The sequence below is a fragment of the Mesoplodon bidens genome (genome assembly GCF_964165515.1).
Source record: "Mesoplodon bidens genome assembly, chromosome: 16".
NCBI lineage: Eukaryota > Metazoa > Chordata > Mammalia > Artiodactyla > Ziphiidae > Mesoplodon > Mesoplodon bidens.
In genome coordinates, this window is record NC_138173.1 from 32657924 (window position 1) to 32676519 (window position 18596).

Below are 18596 nucleotides of genomic sequence, written 5' to 3' on the forward strand. Positions count from 1 at the left end.
CTGGCGACCCTAGAAGTCTGTTACACAAGAACATTTTATTGAGCAGTAAGGGACCCCACTGGGGACAGAAAGGGCTGGCAATAAAGGAGCATGTGAACCGCGGGGCAGGGTGCGAGCTGCTTGACTCTCTATCCTGTTCTTGCTTCAGGGAGCAGGTCTACCTGGGTCTCTCTATCCTGCCTCCTGAGACCACAGGCAGGAGGCTCTTTGGGAAAACACAGATTGCTGCTTTCCATTTCAAAAAGCCCAGCTCCCTCCTGGTTTTTGGTGGTGGCCGCTGAAAATGGCTCAGGGCAGGAGCCCATGTGTAGTTTCCTAAGGCTCCTCTGCACCCAGTCTCTGCTGCTCCATCCTCCTTGGCTCACAGAGTGTAGACTTTTCTTTCTTCAGCTCACAAAGGGGCACCTGAGGATTGAGCAGAGGAACGTCAGGTTGTCTTCCAGGCCAGCTTCAGCCCTGGGATGTTCAGGACAAACGTGCATAAAAAACTCACTTTCTGAGGCTCCTGGCTTATGGCCACTTAGTGTAGAAAGAGGCTCCTGGCTGGGAAACGCCCACAGAGAACGACGCAAGTTCTAATCTGTGGCAGTTGGCAGTTGGGGGGCGGGGCCATTGCAGGAAGAGGCATTCACTGTCTTAGGCAGTTAAACCGTTGCCCTCTCTTCAGGAGGGATCACCTGCAAGACACTGTGTGGTCCACCAACTGGCACCAGGCTACAATCGCCGTATTTTGGATCTGGGGCTAACCAGGTCTTTGATGAACATTTCGAAGGGTGCTTTCTCTTGGGAGCACATCTGGGGACTGGCTTCTCTGCTTCCACCATTGCTGGCGGGACCAAAGAAACATCCCCGTAGGCCCAGTAGACACCAATGGAGCAGTATGTCTCCCCATTCCAGCCCAACTGTGTTTCTCCACACACTCGGTAGAGGACATGGTAGTGACCAGTTGTAGGAGGACAAACGGGAGCCACTGCTGCTGCAAAGAAAATCAGAACTGATCAGTCACTTCTGCTGTGCACAGTCTCCTGCCAGAATTTCCCTCTCTCATATCTCTCCCAGTTTCTGGCTGACGAACTTTAAGCTACTAGACATACAAAACACAGCATTGGCCCAACACGTCTAAGAGTCCCTAGAGAAGGGACACTGTCAGCAAAAGCAATCCCTAGAGCCTATGGCTGCAGCAGATGAGGAAGTGTCTTCACAGTTTCCAGGGAAAACAGGAGAACCCGAAAGTAATTGCATTCATAATCCTCTCCATCTCTCCCTTCCACAACAGAGAAAACATTTCTGGCAGTCTATCACTTCTGACGCTTTAGTGGAAATGTCTTTCAAGTTTTGGAAAAAAATAATCTAATATAAATTGGTTAAGACCCCACCCACCTTGGCAACCCCTCTTGGGCCCCATTTATACTGCCTGTTGCAACCACACTGAACTCTAGCCCTCGGATACATTTATGTAGATGAGAACATGGTCAAAGACTGAGGCAGAGTGATCAGGAGACTCAGAACCGGGTTCTGGGTACCAAGTCTAGGCTCACATCAACCCAGCCTCCTGGGACACCATCTCCTCAGCCCTCCAGTCTCATTAGCACTTCATCACTCCCCCTTCGTTCTTCCCGTCTTTCCATCAATATGGCACCACCCTCTCCCCTAGTACTCAGCAACTCAGTATGGGATGTGTCTGAAGGGACCGATATAGACGTCTACATAACAACACACAGGCGCCTGGGTTTGAAGGAGAGGTTAAAGAGTGGCCCTCTTCCTCAAACTGCTCCATTTACCATTTGCCAACAAAAATGCACTTGTCTTTCGCTAAGAGGCCAATCAGGAAAGGGTCTGAAGGGAAGCATCCTGTAGCTCAAAGGGGAAGGCTCCATTTATAAAGCTCAGAACCGTCCTGCACACTTGTCCAGGGATGACCTTTCACTTATCCTCAGCAGTGAGCACTGTGGGTCACTGAAGGAGTCCCAGGTCACTCGTATTACTTAGAGCTGGGAAAGTGCTCAGGTGTACGTGGTGGGCAAGAACCACAGGAGCATGTGGCAGCCAGGCGAGGTTGTGTGTACACCATGACTCTTGTAAAATGCCTGGTATTGGTGTACGTGTTGCACTGCCCTCCCACGGAACAGAGGACAGGTTACAGTAAATATAGGAGATCGGTCAGACATTCTCTCTCAGACAACCAAAGAAATTGGTAGCTGGTGGAGAATTTTTACCAAGGAAAGAACTACCCGGCAGGGGCGGGAAGTTTCTCTGAGAGCAGCACATCTCCATCGTCACCCTGCCATGGAAACTGTGAGAAGGCCTGTGAGGGCATCACTACCCCGTGAGGTCATATAAGGAACCTGTGAATTGAGGGGCAGGTTTCAGGAGAAGGGGAAGTTTTGTGGAGGAGTACAGGGTACAGGCAGAGGTACTCTGCACGACCCCTCACACTTGGGCCTTCCAGCCCATGCCTTCATCTACTAGACACCCCACGTGTGGCGTGCCAGTGTGCTGGCCCAGCCGCAGGGGCAGGAGATGGGCAAGAGAGACCCACATTCTGAGATTAGTTTGAGAGGCAAGATTAATGTAAAACACAGCTATGTTTTAGGGCACTGACCCTAAGAGGCAGAGATTTGTGTGGACTGGGGAATCAGAGACGGCTCCGTGGCAGTGGGACTGAAGGACAAGTGAGATTTGGACCCACGGGGAAGACAGGGAAGACATTCCAGTTGGAGGAATAAAAGAAAAGACACCCTCGTCTCGACCTTGTCCTGTCCCATATATAAATTCATAGCACACTCACATTTTTACAACTGAGGACTTAAAAAAACCAAGAGGTTACGGGGCCTACCCACTGTTACACAGGTAGTGGAGAGGTGTTCTGCTCAATGGTTAGGTTCATGTTGGGGCTCCGATTTACAGCTGATAGGAATGTGAGGACAAGCTCATGCCATTTTAAACATTTCCAAGTGATACTGAGAGAGATGTTAAAGGTGCAACATGAGGGTGCTGAATGACCTCACAAAGTGGGAATGGTGGGCCCATTTGAACACGAAATTGAAAACAAATTCATGACAAAAGGACAAAATACAAAATGACAACCTAATCACTACACTCCCCTCTCCCCTAGAAGTAAAATTCATTAGAATCCTCTCGCTCTCCACCATGAAAGGATGACATAAAGCCTCAGCAGCAGCCCCCGTGAAAAACATGGTCAAGTGCGAAGAGGTGTTCCTAAGACGAGTTGGTCCGACTCAGAGAAGGAAAGAGACAACTCTGCCCTTAGCCTGATCAGGCCCACAGGAAGGAACCACATTTGGGGCAGCCTTTGATAGTGTGCCAATGAGAGAGAAACCTCTTTAGGAGGGGACTCCCTGTTGCCGACCTTAAAAAACCCAAGATGGGACATTCGTTTACTGGGGCTGTTGCAGAGGGGATGTGCCCAGAGGTTGGGCCACCCTGCTTGAGAATCAAAGCACCTTGTATTCCTGAGCTGCTTGAATGCTGCAATCGCCGGATTTGGCGTCTGGAGAAACCCAGGTCTTGTCCGCCCTTTCTGGAGCATGCTTTGTCTTGGGAGTACGTCTGCGGAGTGGCTTCTCTGCTTCCACCTCTGCTGGCGTGGCCAAAGGAACAGCCCCGTAGGCCCAGTAGCCACCAATGGAGCAGTATGTCTCCCCATGCCGGCCCAACTGCGTTTCTCCACACACTCGGTAGAGGACATGGTAGTGACCAGGTCTAGGAGGGGAAACGGTAGCCACTGCTGCTGCAAAGAAAATCAGAAATGGTCCGTCACTTCTGCTGTGCACAGTCTCCTGCCAGAATTTCCCTCTCTCATGTCTCTCCCAGTTTCTGGCTGAAGAAGACCTTTAATCTACCTGACATGCAAAACACAGCCTTGGCCCATCACCTCTATGAGTCCCTAGAGAAGGGACACTGGCTGCAAAAGCAATCCCTAGAGCCTATGGCTGCAGCAGAGGAGGAAGTCTCTTCACCATTTCCAGGGAAAACAGTAGAACCCGAAAGTACGTGCATTCATGATCCTCTCCATCTCTCCCTTCCACAACAGAGAAAACATTTCTTGCAGTCTGTCACTTCTGACGCTTTAATAGAAATGTCTTTCAAGTTTTGGAAAAACATAATCCAATATAAATTGGATAAGAACCCCGCCCAACTTGGCATCCCCTCTTTGGCCCCATTTATACTGCCTGACGCTACCACAATGAACTCTAGCCTTCTGATACTTCTATGTAGATTAGAACAAGGCGTAATACTGAGGCAGAGTGATCAGGAGACGCAGAACCGGGCTGTGGGTACCAAGTCTAGGCTCACATCAACCCAGCCTCCTGGGACACCATCTCCTCAGCCCCCCAGTCTCATTAGCACTTCATCACTCCCTCTTCGTTCTTCCCGTCTTTCCATCAATATGGCACCACCCTCTCCCCTACTACTCAGCAACTCAGTATGGGATGTGTCTGAAGGGACCGATATAGACGTCTACATAACAACACAAAGGTGCCTGGGTTTGAAGGAGCGGTTCAAGAGTGGCCCTCTTCCTCAAACTGCTCCATTTACCATTTGCCAATAAAAATGGACTTGTCTTTCGCCAAGAGGCCAATCAGGAAAGGATCTGAATGGAAGCATCCTGTAGCCCAAAGGGGAAGGCTACATTTATAAAGCTCAGAACTGTCCTGCACATTTGTCCAGGGATGACCTTTGACTTCTCCTCAGCAGTGAGCACTGGGGGTCACTGGAGGTGTCCCAGGTCACTAGTATTACTTAGAGCTGGGAAAGTGCTCAGGTGTATGTGGTGGGCAAGCCCCACAGGAACATGTGCCAGCCAGGTGAGGTTGTGTGTACACCATACCTCCGGTAGAGATGCCCGGTCTGGGTGCACGTGCTGCACTGTCCACCCAGGGAACAGAGCACAGCTTAGAGTACATATCCACTATCCGCTGAGAAATTCTCTCTCAGAAAACCAAACAGATTGGTATCTGGTGGAGAACTGGTAGGGAAGTTTCTCTGAGAGCAGCGCATTTCAACAGTCACCCTGCCATGGAACTGTGAGAAGGCCTGTAAGGGCATCACTACACAGTGAGGTCATATAAAGAACCTGTGACTTCAGGGGCAGGCTTCAGGAGGAGGGGCAGTTTTGTGGAGGAGTACAGTGTAGGGGCAGAGGTACTCTGCACGGCCCCTCACACATGGGCTTTCCAGCCCATGCCCTAGTCTAATAGACACCGCACCTGTGGCGGGCCGGTGTGCTGGCCCAGTCCCAGGGGCACCAGGTGGGCAAGAGAGACCTACATTGCGAGATTTTCTTGACAGGCAAGATTAACATAAGAGACAGCTAGGTTGTAGGGCACTGACTCTAAGAGGCAGAGATTTGTGTGGACTGGGGAATCAGGGAAGGCTTCTTGGCGGTGGGCCTGAAGGACAAGTGAGATTTGGACCCACGGGGAAGACAGGGAAGACATTCCAGTTGGAGGAACAAAAGAAAAGACACCCTCGTCTCGACCTTGTCCTGCCCCAAATATAAATTCATAGCGCACTCACATTTTTACAACTGAGGACTTAAAAAAACCAAGAGGTTACGGGGCCTAGCCACTGTTACACAGGTAGTGGAGAGGTGTTCTGCTCAATGGTTAGGTTCATGTTGGGGCTCCGGATTTACAGCGGATAGGAATGTGAGGACAAGCTCATGCCATTTCAAACATTTCCAAGTGATACTGAGAGAGATGTTAAAGGTGCAACATGAGGGTGCTGAATGACCTCACAAAGTGGGAATGGTGGGCCCATTTGAACACGAAATTGAAAACAAATTCATGACAAAAGGACAAAATACAAAATGACAACCTAATCACTACACTCCCCTCTCCCCTAGAAGTAAAATTCATTAGAATCCTCTCGCTCTCCACCATGAAAGGATGACATAAAGCCTCAGCAGCAGCCCCCGTGAAAAACATGGTCAAGTGCGAAGAGGTGTTCCTAAGACGAGTTGGTCCAACTCAGAGAAGGAAAGAGACAACTCTGCCCTTAGCCTGATCAGGCCCACAAGAAGGAATCACATTTGGGGCAGCCTTTGATAGTGTGCCAATGAGAGAGAACCTTCTTTAGGAGGGGACTCCCTGTTGCCGACCTTAAAAAACCCAAGATGGGACATTCGTTTACTGGGGCTATTGCAGAGGGGATGTGCCCAGAGGTTGGGCCACCCCGCTTGAGAATCAAAGCACCTTGTATTCCTGAGCTGCTTGAATGCTGCAATCGCCGGATTTGGGGTCTGGAGCAACCCAGGTCTTGTCCGCCCTTTCTGGAGCATGCTTTGTCTTGGGAGTACGTCTGCGGAGTGGCTTCTCTGCTTCCACCTCTGCTGGCGTGGCCAAAGGAACAGCCCCGTAGGCCCAGTAGCCACCAATGGAGCAGTATGTCTCCCCATGCCGGCCCAACTGCGTTTCTCCACACACTCGGTAGAGGACATGGTAGTGACCAGGTCTAGGAGGGGAAACGGTAGCCACTGCTGCTGCAAAGAAAATCAGAAATGGTCCGTCACTTCTGCTGTGCACAGTCTCCTGCCAGAATTTCCCTCTCTCATGTCTCTCCCAGTTTCTGGCTGAAGAAGACCTTTAATCTACCTGACATGCAAAACACAGCCTTGGCCCATCACCTCTATGAGTCCCTAGAGAAGGGACGCTGGCTGCAAAAGCAATCCCTAGAGCCTATGGCTGCAGCAGAGGAGGAAGTCCCTTCACCGTTTCCAGGGAAAACAGTAGAACCCGAACGTAATTGCATTCATGATCCTCTCCATCTCTCCCTTCCACAACAGACAAAACATTTCTTGCAGTCTGTCACTTCTGACGCTTCAATGGAAATGTCTTTCAAGTTTTGGAAAAAAATAATCAAATATAAATTGGTGAAGAACCGCACCCACCTTGGCAAGCCCTCTTGGGCCCCATTTATACTGCCTGTTGCAACCACACTGAACTCTAGCCCTCGGATAGATTTATGTAGGTGAGAACATGGTCAAAGACTGAGGCAGAGTGATCAGGAGACTCAGAACCGGGTTCTGGGTACCAAGTCTAGGCTCACATCAACCCAGCCTCCTGGGACACCATCTCCTCAGCCCTCCAGCCTTATTAGCACTTCATCACTCCCCCTTCGTTCTTCCCGTCTTTCCATCAATATGGCACCACCCTCTCCCCTACTACTCAGCAACTCAGTACGGGATGTGTCTGAAGGGACCGATATAGACGTCTACATGACAACACACAGGTGCCTCGGTTTGACGGTGCAGCTCAAGAGTGGCCCTCTTCCTCAAACTGCTCCATTTACCATTTGCCAACAAAAATGCACTTGTCTTTCGCTAAGAGGCCAATCAGGAAAGGGTCTGAAGGGAAGCATCCTGTAGCTCAAAGGGGAAGGCTCCATTTATAAAGCTCAGAACCGTCCTGCACACTTGTCCAGGGATGACCTTTCACTTGTTCTCAGCAGTGAGCACTGTGGGTCACTGAAGGTGTCCCAGGTCACTCGTATTACTTAGAGCTGGGAAAGTGCTCAGGTGTATGTGGTGGGCAAGAACCACAGGAGCATGTGGCAGCCAGGCGAGGTTGTGTGTACACCATGACTCTTGTAAAATGCCTGGTATTGGTGTACGTGTTGCACTGCCCTCCCACGGAACAGAGGACAGGTTACAGTAAATATAGGAGATCGGTCAGACATTCTCTCTCAGACAACCAAAGAAATTGGTAGCTGGTGGAGAATTTTTACCAAGGAAAGAACTACCCGGCAGGGGCGGGAAGTTTCTCTGAGAGCAGCACATCTCCATCGTCACCCTGCCATGGAAACTGTGAGAAGGCCTGTGAGGGCATCACTACCCCGTGAGGTCATATAAGGAACCTGTGAATTGAGGGGCAGGTTTCAGGAGAAGGGGAAGTTTTGTGGAGGAGTACAGGGTACAGGCAGAGGTACTCTGCACGGCCCCTCACACATGGGCCTTCCAGCCCATGCCTTCATCTACTAGACACCCCACGTGTGGCGTGCCAGTGTGCTGGCCCAGCCGCAGGGGCAGGAGATGGGCAAGAGAGACCCACATTCTGAGATTAGTTTGAGAGGCAAGATTAATGTAAAACACAGCTATGTTTTAGGGCACTGACCCTAAGAGGCAGAGATTTGTGTGGACTGGGGAATCAGAGACGGCTCCGTGGCAGTGGGACTGAAGGACAAGTGAGATTTGGACCCACGGCGAAGACAGGGAAGACATTCCAGTTGGAAGAATAGGGGAAAAGACACCCTCGTCTCGACCTTGTCCTGCCCCAAATATAAATTCATAGCACACTCACATCTTTACAACTGAGGACTTAAAAAAACCAAGAGGTTACGGGGCCTACCCACTGTTACACAGGTAGTGGAGAGGTGTTCTGCTCAATGGTTAGGTTCATGTTGGGGCTCCGCATTTACAGCGGATAGGAATGTGAGGACAAGCTCATGCCATTTTAAACATTTCCAAGAGATACTGAGAGAGATGTTAAAGGTGCAACATGAGGGTGCTGAATGACCTCACAAAGTGGGAATGGTGGGCCCATTTGAATACGAAATTGAAAACAAATTCATGACAAAAGGACAAAATACAAAATGACAACCTAATCACTACACTCCCCTCTCCCCTAGAAGTAAAATTCATTAGAATCCTCTCGCTCTCCACCATGAAAGGATGACATAAAGCCTCAGCAGCAGCCCCCGTGAAAAACATGGTCAAGTGCGAAGAGGTGTTCCTAAGACGAGTTGGTCCGACTCAGAGAAGGAAAGAGACAACTCTGCCCTTAGCCTGATCAGGCCCACAGGAAGGAACCACATTTGGGGCAGCCTTTGATAGTGTGCCAATGAGAGAGAAACCTCTTTAGGAGGGGACTCCCTGTTGTCGACCTTAAAAAACCCAAGATGGGACATTCGTTTACTGGGGCTATTGAAGAGGGGATGTGCCCAGAGGTTGGGCCACCCTGCTTGAGAATCAAAGCACCTTGTATTCCTGAGCTGCTTGAATGCTGCAATCGCCGGATTTGGGGTCTGGAGCAACCCAGGTCTTGTCCGCCCTTTCTGGAGCATGCTTTGTCTTGGGAGTACGTCTGCGGAGTGGCTTCTCTGCTTCCACCTCTGCTGGCGTGGCCAAAGGAACAGCCCCGTAGGCCCAGTAGCCACCAACGGAGCAGTATATCTCCCCATGCCGGCCCAACTGCGTTTCTCCACACACTCGGTAGAGGACATGGTAGTGACCAGGTCTAGGAGGGGAAACGGTAGCCACTGCTGCTGCAAAGAAAATCAGAAATGGTCCGTCACTTCTGCTGTGCACAGTCTCCTGCCAGAATTTCCCTCTCTCATGTCTCTCCCAGTTTCTGGCTGAAGAAGACCTTTAATCTACCTGACATGCAAAACACAGCCTTGGCCCATCACTTCTATGAGTCCCTAGAGAAGGGACACTGGCTGCAAAAGCAATCCCTAGAGCCTATGGCTGCAGCAGAGGAGGAAGTCTCTTCACCGTTTCCAGGGAAAACAGTAGAACCCGAAAGTAAGTGCATTCATGATCCTTTCCATCTCTCCCTTCCACAACAGACAACACATTTCTTGCAGTCTGTCACTTCTGACGCTTCAATGGAAATGTCTTTCAAGTTTTGGAAAAAAATAATCAAATATAAATTGGTGAAGAACCGCACCCACCTTGGCAAGCCCTCTTGGGCCCCATTTATACTGCCTGTTGCAACCACACTGAACTCTAGCCCTCGGATACATTTATGTAGGTGAGAACATGGTCAAAGACTGAGGCAGAGTGATCAGGAGACTCAGAACCGGGTTCTGGGTACCAAGTCTAGGCTCACATCAACCCAGCCTCCTGGGACACCATCTCCTCAGCCCCCCAGTCTCATTACCACTTCATCACTCCCCCTTCGTTCTTCCCGTCTTTCAATCAATATGGCACCACCCTCTCCCCTAGTACTCAGCAACTCAGTATGGGATGTGTCTGAAGGGACCGATATAGACGTCTACATAACAACACACAGGTGCCTGGGTTTGAAGGAGCGGTTCAAGAGTGGCCCTCTTCCTCAAACTGCTCCATTTACCATTTGCCAATAAAAATGGACTTGTCTTTCGCTAAGAGGCCAATCAGGAAATGGTCTGAATGGAAGCATCCTGTAGCCCAAAGGGGAAGGCTACATTTATAAAGCTCAGAACTGTCCTGCACATTTGTCCAGGGATGACCTTTGACTTGTTCTCAGCAGTGAGCACTGGGGGTCACTGGAGGTGTACCAGGTCACTAGTATTACTTAGAGCTGGGAAAGTGCTCAGGTGTATGTGGTGGGCAAGCCCCACAGGAACACGTGCCAGCCAGGTGAGGTTGTGTGTACACCATACCTCCTGTAGAGATGCCCGGTCTGGGTGCACGTGCTGCACTGTCCACCCAGGGAACAGAGCACAGCTTAGAGTACATATCCACTATCCGCTGAGAAATTCTCTCTCAGAAAACCAAACAGATTGGTATCTGGTGGAGAACTGGTAGGGAAGTTTCTCTGAGAGCAGCGCATTTCAACAGTCACCCTGCCATGGAACTGTGAGAAGGCCTGTAAGGGCATCACTACACAGTGAGGTCATATAAAGAACCTGTGACTTGAGGGGCAGGCTTCAGGAGGAGGGGCAGTTTTGTGGAGGAGTACAGGGTAGAGGCAGTGGTACTCTGCACGGCCCCTCACACATGGGCTTTCCAGCCCATGCCCTAGTCTAATAGACACCGCACCTGTGGCGGGCCGGTGTGCTGGCCCAGTCCCAGGGGCACCAGGTGGGCAAGAGAGACCTACATTCCGAGATTTTCTTGACAGGCAAGATTAACATAAGAGACAGCTAGGTTGTAGGGCACTGATTCTAAGAGGCAGAGATTTGTGTGGACTGGGGAATCAGGGAAGGCTTCTTGGCGGTGGGCCTGAAGGACAAGTGAGATTTGGACCCACGGGGAAGACAGGGAAGACATTCCAGTTGGAGGAATAAAAGAAAAGACACCCTCGTCTCGACCTTGTCCTGCCCCAAATATAAATTCATAGCGCACTCACATTTTTACAACTGAGGACTTAAAAAAACCAAGAGGTTACGGGGCCTACCCACTGTTACACAGGTAGTGGAGAGGTGTTCTGCTCAATGGTTAGGTTCATGTTGGGGCTCCGATTTACAGCTGATAGGAATGTGAGGACAAGCTCATGCCATTTCAAACATTTCCAAGTGATACTGAGAGAGATGTTAAAGGTGCAACATGAGGGTGCTGAATGACCTCACAAAGTGGGAATGGTGGGCCCATTTGAACACGAAATTGAAAACAAATTCATGACAAAAGGACAAAATACAAAATGACAACCTAATCACTACACTCCCCTCTCCCCTAGAAGTAAAATTCATTAGAATCCTCTCGCTCTCCACCATGAAAGGATGACATAAAGCCTCAGCAGCAGCCCCCGTGAAAAACATGGTCAAGTGCGAAGAGGTGTTCCTAAGACGAGTTGGTCCGACTCAGAGAAGGAAAGAGACAACTCTGCCCTTAGCCTGATCAGGCCCACAGAAAGGAACCACATTTGGGGCAGCCTTTGATAGTGTGCCAATGAGAGAGAACCTTCTTTAGGAGGGGACTCCCTGTTGCCGACCTTAAAAAACCCAAGATGGGACATTCGTTTACTGGGGCTGTTGCAGAGGGGATGTGCCCAGAGGTTGGGCCACCCTGCTTGAGAATCAAAGCACCTTGTATTCCTGAGCTTCTTGAATGCTGCAATCGCCCGATTTGGAGTCTGGAGAAACCCAGGTCTTGTCCGCCCTTTCTGGAGCATGCTTTGTCTTGGGAGTACGTCTGCGGAGTGGCTTCTCTGCTTCCACCTCTGCTGGCGTGGCCAAAGGAACAGCCCCGTAGGCCCAGTAGCCACCAACGGAGCAGTATATCTCCCCATGCCGGCCCAACTGCGTTTCTCCACACACTCGGTAGAGGACATGGTAGTGACCAGGTCTAGGAGGGGAAACGGTAGCCACTGCTGCTGCAAAGAAAATCAGAAATGGTCCGTCACTTCTGCTGTGCACAGTCTCCTGCCAGAATTTCCCTCTCTCATGTCTCTCCCAGTTTCTGGCTGAAGAAGACCTTTAATCTACCTGACATGCAGAACACAGCCTTGGCCCATCACCTCTATGGGTCCCTAGAGAAGGGACACTGGCTGCAAAAGGAATCCCTAGAGCCTATGGCTGCAGCAGAGGAGGAAGTCTCTTCACCGTTTCCAGGGAAAACAGTAGAACCCGAAAGTACGTGCATTCATGATCCTCTCCATCTCCCCCTTCCACAACACACAACACATTTCTTGCAGTCTGTCACTTCTGACGCTTCAATGGAAATGTCTTTCAAGTTTTGGAAAAAAATAATCTAATATAAATTGGTGAAGAACCCCACCCACCTTGGCAACCCCTCTTGGGCCCCATTTATACTGCCTGTTGCAACCACACTGAACTCTAGCCCTCGGATACATTTATGTAGGTGAGAACATGGTCAAAGACTGAGGCAGAGTGATCAGGAGACTCAGAACCGGGTTCTGGGTACCAAGTCTAGGCTCACATCAACCCAGCCTGCTGGGACACCATCTCCTCAGCCCTCCAGCCTTATTAGCACTTCATCACTCCCCCTTCGTTCTTCCCGTCTTTCCATCAATATGGCACCACCCTCTCCCCTACTACTCAGCAACTCATTACGGGATGTGTCTGAAGGGACCGATATAGACGTCTACATGACAACACACAGGTGCCTCGGTTTGAAGGTGCAGCTCAAGAGTGGCCCTCTTCCTCAAACTGCTCCATTTACCTTTTGCCAACAAAAATGCACTTGTCTTTCGCTAAGAGGCCAATCAGGAAAGGGTCTGAAGGGAAGCATCCTGTAGCTCAAAGGGGAAGGCTCCATTTATAAAGCTCAGAACCGTCCTGCACACTTGTCCAGGGATGACCTTTCACTTGTTCTCAGCAGTGAGCACTGTGGGTCACTGAAGGTGTCCCAGGTCACTCGTATTACTTAGAGCTGGGAAAGTGCTCAGGTGTATGTGGTGGGCAAGAACCACAGGAGCATGTGGCAGCCAGGCGAGGTTGTGTGTACACCATGACTCTTGTAAAATGCCTGGTATTGGTGTACGTGTTGCACTGCCCTCCCACGGAACAGAGGACAGGTTACAGTAAGTATAGGAGATCGGTCAGACATTCTCTCTCAGACAACCAAAGAAATTGGTAGCTGGTGGAGAATTTTTACCAAGGAAAGAACTACCCGGCAGGGGCGGGAAGTTTCTCTGAGAGCAGCACATCTCCATAGTCACCCTGCCATGGAAACTGTGAGAAGGCCTGTGAGGGCATCACTACCCCGTGAGGTCATATAAGGAACCTGTGAATTGAGGGGCAGGTTTCAGGAGAAGGGGAAGTTTTGTGGAGGAGTACAGGGTACAGGCAGAGGTACTCTGCACGGCCCCTCACACATGGGCCTTCCAGCCCATGCCTTCATCTACTAGACACCCCACGTGTGGCGTGCCAGTGTGCTGGCCCAGCCGCAGGGGCAGGAGATGGGCAAGAGAGACCCACATTCTGAGATTAGTTTGAGAGGCAAGATTAATGTAAAACACAGCTATGTTTTAGGGCACTGACCCTAAGAGGCAGAGATTTGTGTGGACTGGGGAATCAGAGACGGCTCCATGGCAGTGGGACTGAAGGACAAGTGAGATTTGGACCCACGGGGAAGACAGGGAAGACATTCCAGTTGGAAGAATAGGGGAAAAGACACCCTCGTCTCGACCTTGTCCTGCCCCAAATATAAATTCATAGCACACTCACATCTTTACAACTGAGGACTTAAAAAAACCAAGAGGTTACGGGGCCTACCCACTGTTACACAGGTAGTGGAGAGGTGTTCTGCTCAATGGTTAGGTTCATGTTGGGGCTCCGCATTTACAGCGGATAGGAATGTGAGGACAAGCTCATGCCATTTTAAACATTTCCAAGAGATACTGAGAGAGATGTTAAAGGTGCAACATGAGGGTGCTGAATGACCTCACAAAGTGGGAATGGTGGGCCCATTTGAACACGAAATTGAAAACAAATTCATGACAAAAGGACAAAATACAAAATGACAACCTAATCACTACACTCCCCTCTCCCCTAGAAGTAAAATTCATTAGAATCCTCTCGCTCTCCACCATGAAAGGATGACATAAAGCCTCAGCAGCAGCCCCCGTGAAAAACATGGTCAAGTGCGAAGAGGTGTTCCTAAGACGAGTTGGTCCGACTCAGAGAAGGAAAGAGACAACTCTGCCCTTAGCCTGATCAGGCCCACAGGAAGGAACCACATTTGGGGCAGCCTTTGATAGTGTGCCAATGAGAGAGAAACCTCTTTAGGAGGGGACTCCCTGTTGTCGACCTTGAAAAACCCAAGATGGGACATTCATTTACTGGGGCTATTGCAGAGGGGATGTGCCCAGAGGTTGGGCCACCCTGCTTGAGAATCAAAGCACCTTGTATTCCTGAGCTGCTTGAATGCTGCAATCGCCGGATTTGGCGTCTGGAGAAACCCAGGTCTTGTCCGCCCTTTCTGGAGCATGCTTTGTCTTGGGAGTACGTCTGCGGAGTGGCTTCTCTGCTTCCACCTCTGCTGGCGTGGCCAAAGGAACAGCCCCGTAGACCCAGTAGCCACCAACGGAGCAGTATATCTCCCCATGCCGGCCCAACTGCGTTTCTCCACACACTCGGTAGAGGACATGGTAGTGACCAGGTCTAGGAGGGGAAACGGTAGCCACTGCTGCTGCAAAGAAAATCAGAAATGGTCCGTCACTTCTGCTGTGCACATTCGCCTGTCAGAATTTCCCTCTCTCATGTGTATCCCAGTTTCTGGCTGAAGAAGACTTTTAATCTACCTGACATGCAGAACACAGCCTTGGCCCATCACCTCTATGAGTCCCTAGAGAAGGGACACTGGCTGCAAAAGCAATCCCTAGAGCCTATGGCTGCAGCAGAGGAGGAAGTCTCTTCACCGTTTCCAGGGAAAACAGTAGAACCCGAAAGTAAGTGCATTCATGATCCTCTCCATCTCTCCCTTCCACAACAGAGAAAACATTTCTTGCAGTCTGTCACTTCTGACGCTTTAATGGAAATGTCTTTCAAGTTTTGGAAAAACATAATCCAATATAAATTGGATAAGAACCCCGCCCAACTTGGCATCCCCTCTTTGGCCCCATTTATACTGCCTGACGCTACCACAATGAACTCTAGCCTTCTGATACTTCTATGTAGATTAGAACAAGGCGTAATAGTGAGGCAGAGTGATCAGGAGACGCAGAACCGGGCTGTGGGTACCAAGTCTAGGCTCATATCAACCCAGCCTCCTGGGACACCATCTCCTCAGCCCTCCAGTCTCATTAGCACTTCATCACTCCCCCTTCGTTCTTCCCATCTTTCCATCAATATGGCACCACCCTCTCCCTTACTACTCAGCAACTCAGTATGGGATGTGTCTGAAGGGACCGATATATACGTCTACATAACAACACACAGGTGCCTGGGTTTGAAGGAGCGGTTCAAGAGTGGCCCTCTTCCTCAAACTGCTCCATTTACCATTTGCCAATAAAAATGGACTTGTCTTTCGCCAAGAGGCCAATCAGGAAAGGATCTGAATGGAAGCATCCTGTAGCCCAAAGGGGAAGGCTACATTTATAAAGCTCAGAACTGTCCTGCACATTTGTCCAGGGATGACCTTTGACTTCTCCTCAGCAGTGAGCACTGGGGGTCACTGGAGGTGTCCTAGGTCACTAGTATTACTTAGAGCTGGGAAAGTGCTCAGGTGTATGTGGTGGGCAAGCCCCACAGGAACACGTGCCAGCCAGGTGACGTTGTGTGTACACCATACCTCCTGTAGAGATGCCCGGTCTGGGTGCACGTGCTGCACTGTCCACCCAGGGAACAGAGCACAGCTTAGAGTACATATCCACTATCCGCTGAGAAATTCTCTCTCAGAAAACCAAACAGATTGGTATCTGGTGGAGAACTGGTAGGGAAGTTTCTCTGAGAGCAGCGCATTTCAACAGTCACCCTGCCATGGAACTGTGAGAAGGCCTGTAAGGGCATCACTACACAGTGAGGTCATATAAAGAACCTGTGACTTGAGGGGCAGGCTTCAGGAGGAGGGGCAGTTTTGTGGAGGAGTACAGTGTAGGGGCGGAGGTACTCTGCACGGCCCCTCACACATGGGCTTTCCAGCCTATGCCCTAGTCTAATAGACACCGCACCTGTGGCGGGCCGGTGTGCTGGCCCAGTCCCAGGGGCACCAGGTGGGCAAGAGAGACCTACATTGCGAGATTTTCTTGACAGGCAAGATTAACATAAGAGACAGCTAGGTTGTAGGGCACTGACTCTAAGAGGCAGAGATTTGTGTGGACTGGGGAATCAGGGAAGGCTTCTTGGCGGTGGGCCTGAAGGACAAGTGAGATTTGGACCCACGGGGAAGACAGGGAAGACATTCCAGTTGGAGGAATAAAAGAAAAGACACCCTCGTCTCGACCTTGTCCTGCCCCAAATATAAATTCATAGCACACTCACATTTTTACAACTGAGGACTTAAAAAAACCAAGAGGTTACGGGGCCTACCCACTGTTACACAGGTAGTGGAGAGGTGTTCTGCTCAATGGTTAGGTTCATGCTGGGGCTCCGCATTTACAGCGGATAGGAATGTGAGGACAAGCTCATGCCATTTTAAACATTTCCAAGAGATACTGAGAGAGATGTTAAAGGTGCAACATGAGGGTGCTGAATGACCTCACAAAGTGGGAATGGTGGGCCCATTTGAACACGAAATTGAAAACAAATTCATGACAAAAGGACAAAATACAAAATGACAACCTAATCACTACACTCCCCTCTCCCCGAGAAGTAAAAATCATTAGAATCCTCTCGCTCTCCACCATGAAAGGATGACATAAAGCCTTAGCAGCAGCCCCCGTGAAAACCATGGTCAACAGGGTGAAGAGGTGTTCCTAAGACGAGTAGGTCCGACTCAGAGAAGGAAAGAGACAAATCTGCCCTTAGCCTGATCAGGCCCACAGGAAGGAACCACATTTGGGGCAGTCTTTGATAGTGTGCCAATGAGAGAGAAACCTCTTTAGGACGGGACTCCCTGTTGTCGACCTTGAAAAACCCAAGATGGGACATTCGTTTACTGGGGCTATTGCAGAGGGGATGTGCCCAGAGGTTGGGCCACCCTGCTTGAGAATCAAAGCACCTTGTATTCCTAAGCTGCTTGAATGCTGCAATCGCCGGATTCGGGGTCTGGAGCAACCCAGGTCTTGTCCGCCCTTTCTGGAGCATGCTTTGTCTTGGGAGTACGTATGCGGAGTGGCTTCTCTGCTTCCACCTTGGCTGGCGTGGCCAAAGGAACAGCCCCGTAGGCCCAGTAGCCACCAACGGAGCAGTATATCTCCCCATGCCGGCCCAACTGCGTTTCTCCACACACTCGGTAGAGGACATGGTAGTGACCAGGTCTAGGAGGGGAAACGGTAGCCACTGCTGCTGCAAAGAAAATCAGAAATGGTCCGTCACTTCTGCTGTGCACAGTCTCCTGCCTGAATTTCCCTCTCTCATGTCTCTCCCAGTTTCTGGCTGAAGAAAACCTTTAATCTACCTGACATGCAGAACACAGCCTTGGCCCATCACCTCTATGAGTCCCTAGAGAAGGGACACTGGCTGCAAAAGCAATCCCTAGAGCCTATGGCTGCAGCAGAGGAGGAAGTCTCTTCACCGTTTCCAGGGAAAACAGTAGAACCCGAAAGTAAGTGCATTCATGATCCTCTCCATCTCCCCCTTCCACAACAGAGAAAACATTTCTTGCAGTCTGTCACTTCTGACGCTTTAATGGAAATGTCTTTCAAGTTTTGGAAAAACATAATCCAATATAAATTGGATAAGAACCCCGCCCAACTTGGCATCCCCTCTTTGGCCCCATTTATACTGCCTGACGCTACCACAATGAACTCTAGCCTTCTGATACTTCTATGTAGATTAGAACAAGGCGTAATAGTGAGGCAGAGTGATCAGGAGACGCAGAACCGGGCTGTGGGTACCAAGTCTAGGCTCATATCAACCCAGCCTCCTGGGACACCATCTCCTCAGCCCTCCAGTCTCATTAGCACTTCATCACTCCCCCTTCGTTCTTCCCATCTTTCCATCAATATGGCACCACCCTCTCCCTTACTACTCAGCAACTCAGTATGGGATGTGTCTGAAGGGACCGATATACACGTCTACATAACAACACACAGGTGCCTGGGTTTGAAGGAGCGGTTCAAGAGTGGCCCTCTTCCTCAAACTGCTCCATTTACCATTTGCCAATAAAAATGGACTTGTCTTTCGCCAAGAGGCCAATCAGGAAAGGATCTGAATGGAAGCATCCTGTAGCCCAAAGGGGAAGGCTACATTTATAAAGCTCAGAACTGTCCTGCACATTTGTCCAGGGATGACCTTTGACTTGTCCTCAGCAGTGAGCACTGGGGGTCACTGAAGGTGTCCCAGGTCACTAGTATTACTTAGAGCTT

At 50.2% G+C, this 18596-nt stretch overlaps 2 protein-coding genes across 10 annotated transcripts in view; one reads left to right on the plus strand and one right to left on the minus strand.

The window, feature by feature from the left end:
• Positions 1-18596, minus strand: part of LOC308630186 (uncharacterized protein) — a 282945-nt gene that overhangs the window by 243238 nt on the left and 21111 nt on the right. Inside the window, exon 4 of one of the 9 annotated variants that reach the window (XR_014017777.1) lies at positions 17510-17574. The exons of the other annotated variants lie outside the window; for them this stretch is intronic. The gene's annotated coding sequence lies outside the window, so the exon portion shown is untranslated. Of the gene's footprint in view, positions 1-17509; positions 17575-18596 lie in introns of those variants that run through there. 9 annotated transcript variants of the gene reach the window in all.
• Positions 1-18596, plus strand: part of RIPK2 (receptor interacting serine/threonine kinase 2) — a 278912-nt gene that overhangs the window by 209566 nt on the left and 50750 nt on the right. The window lies entirely within an intron of this gene.